Below are 3,140 nucleotides of genomic sequence, written 5' to 3'. Positions count from 1 at the left end.
CTGGGAAGTTGTGCTTTTGCCAAGATGCAGAAGGTCAACTCAATATGAAACATTTTTATATAAATTTGCTGCATGTTGTATTCATTGAGTTCCTTCACATATAGACACCGTGTCTGTAACAGAAGCAACTTTGCCACCACTTTAGCCACAGTACCTCTTGGGGTCTGGGCATGTGCCACACAGGATTCAAACCCATGACCGGAATGGTTTGGGGCTTGTGGCACGTGGTTTAGCAGCTTGCACCACTCAGAGGCCGCTGAATTAGAGCACACAAAGGCATGTTAACCAGATTAGCATGCTAAGATAGCTTAATGCTAATGTAGCTTATGATTAGCCTGATAGCTGAAGAGACACATTAGAAAGAATGGCATCTGGTTAGCATGCTAACCAATTATTATGCTAAGCTAACTAGCATAAGGTTACAAATACAGGCATTGTCAACTTTGGAGACGAATATCTCGGGAACGATAGTGAATATTAAAAATCCGTTCAGTCATTCCTGTGCGGCTCGGTCCAAAGATCATATGATTAAAATTTGGGCAAAACTGAGCAAGATTTGCGCTGTTGCTGCAAAAGGTGGCGCTGTTCCCAACTTTGGCATAGACCCTCAGATCATGCTTCCAATGAAGCGTAGCAAGAGGAGGAGCAGCAAAAAACTGAATACTGTACTTTTCTAAACGCCCACTACTGTAACGGTCTTAATGTAATGTCTTAATTGATTGTGATCACCGTGATGAGAGGAATCAGGTGTACTAAGTTTCATTTTCCTAGATCAAAGGGTTCAAAAATAAAACTATTTCAATGTTAAATTTTTGAACTGGTGGAGGCGCTATAGAGTTGGTCTTAGAGACTCCAAAATTGGTACAATTACTATTCATTACCACCACTACAAGTGTGCCTAATTTCATAATTTTCCTATGTTCTGTTGATAGGGCTGCCATTGACTCCCATTCGGGAAACATAAGAAGAAAACTAACAGATACAATAGAGGCTTGGCCCCTAAATACTCCAAACTTAACTTTCTACTAATAAACTAAATATTTAATTCGAAAAAACAAACTGTTACGGGCACGAGCACAGTCCTGCACAGCACACTCAACACGGTCAAAAAGTTTGTCTGACCTTTGCGCCTGTAACTCATCATCACTTGGCTTAAATCCACTACAAATAGTCATACGCCCTCTAGTGTCACAAACAAACATAAAACAACTCAATATAATGACTCCAACAATTACTGAGTACACATCTTGATCTTGCATGTATGAGAGTGTTTGAGAACAGCAGTGAAGGTTTGTGCTAAATAATATATTACAGTTTGTTTTGTTACTTTGTTTCTTGATGAACTTTATTGCACACCTTCACAACACTGGAATATCAGTCAAAAGTCACATCATTTTAAGACAATTAAAGCTTGAAGAAGGTGCCGACTGTCATTATATGAACAAGAGCCATCAGGACATTTGATAAAATATCTCCTTTTGTGTTCCCACAAATAAAGAAGGTCATCTGGCAGATTCAGTAACATAAGAAAGTGTGTGATGTGTGTGTTTGTATGTTTCTGTGGTCTATTTCTGAGAGTTCAGTAGTTTTACCTGTGACGTCAAGCTGAACTCCAGGAACCCCCGTCCATTTTCCATCCGCTTTATCTGTAGTAAATCTGCAGTTGTAGATGTGTTTATCAGCTTCTGTTACAGCCGTCAAAGTGATGCTGGAGGTGTCTTTATAATATTCCCAGTTACACTGAATCCCTCTTCTCTTCTGTGGATCTGAACAAAAGTTAGGCGGTTCTCCAACAGTTACAACAGTTTTGGTCCAGAAAGCTGTTTTAAGCTTATAACCACGAGGATATGTTAAAGTACAGGATATTTTCACTTTTGATCCCTTTAATGCACAAACATATGAAGGGCTGTAATTCACTCCCCAATCCTGCAGACCATCAACCCCTGAAACACAGAAATGAGGAATGAAGAGACTTTCAGGTGTTTTTGAAGGAATGTAGAAAAAAATATCTTTCACTTTTGATCATTTTTATGTTAGCTGACAGTAAAACACTCATGTCCGTTTATAAGTGTGAAGAGCTGAATCATCTTTTGTTAAAATATCAGTATAGAGAGTGAAAGTGAAGACTCACCCGCAGTCATGATCACTACGATCAGAGGAAGAGACTTTATGAGAGACGACACCATAGTGACTTCTGCAATCATAAAACTGACAATTATGACATTATGAGCATCATCTATATACAACATCACAAACTCTATTGATAAAGCACATGATGATTAATAATTCACGGCTCATTGAAGGCTTGATGTGAACTGATGATGTTTCTCATGTCAGGCCTCGTGTGTCTAAAGAGCTTCACACAATATTTACACATGAATCTACAACAGATATTGAGTTTCTGGAGTTTAAATCACTTCATCAAATCAACATTCACCTAAAACACTTTTACAAACATCAATCGTAGCCCTACTGAAATATTTTAACTCATAAACAATAATGTATAAAATGGTCTTACCGCTCTGAAGTGTCAATGTTTCAGTGTCGACGCCCAAATGAGGAAAACATCCGCAGTTTAAGGCGTCAAACGCTGCAGTTTTCACACTTTATAAAGAGCATCTAAATGTTGGTCTTCCTCTTCCTGGTTATGACTGACCGTCATCTCAACTACACAAGAACAACTGGAGAAGAAAGTTAATGTCTCAGATGTCAAACACACATCAAGCTTTACATGTATCTCTGTAGAGCTCAGTATTGTCAGATCTTTGTGAGAGAATATGTGAAAGATGTTTGCTTTGAGGAAGAACAGTGTAAAGATGCTCATCATGTCTGCAGGAGCATCTGAGCAGCATCTTTACAGCTCTTAGTTTCACTTCCTCTTTCTGACACAAACTCTGTGTTTAACACATGAAGCAGTGGACAACACACACACACACACACACACACACACAGTCATAACCATCAGCAACTACACTGAGTTTAAGTGGGTCAATGGCAGTTTCTGACAGACGACACAAGCACTCAGAGACCAGACCGACGACAGATACAGGAGAAATAGTTTTAATGGTCTTCATAAACACTAATACATCACTGATGGATCTATTTAACTCCTAATAATGGAGCAGTGATGTTCACTGCAG

The 3,140-nt window shown here is 39.0% G+C and overlaps 1 long non-coding RNA gene across 1 annotated transcript; it reads right to left on the bottom strand.

The window, feature by feature from the left end:
• Positions 1-1,626: 1,626 nt before the first annotated feature.
• On the bottom strand, positions 1,627-2,617 carry LOC308688570. Its single transcript, XR_014029914.1, has 3 exons — positions 2,519-2,617; positions 2,132-2,208; positions 1,627-1,943 (listed from the first exon to the last, which is right to left on the bottom strand). It is a non-coding gene; the product is annotated as an uncharacterized lncRNA (long non-coding RNA).
• Positions 2,618-3,140: the final 523 nt, after the last annotated feature.

Source organism: Scardinius erythrophthalmus (assembly GCF_964197995.2).
Source record: "Scardinius erythrophthalmus genome assembly, chromosome: 3".
Taxonomy (NCBI): domain Eukaryota; kingdom Metazoa; phylum Chordata; class Actinopteri; order Cypriniformes; family Leuciscidae; genus Scardinius; species Scardinius erythrophthalmus.
This window is presented reverse-complemented; position numbering and strand designations above follow the sequence as displayed.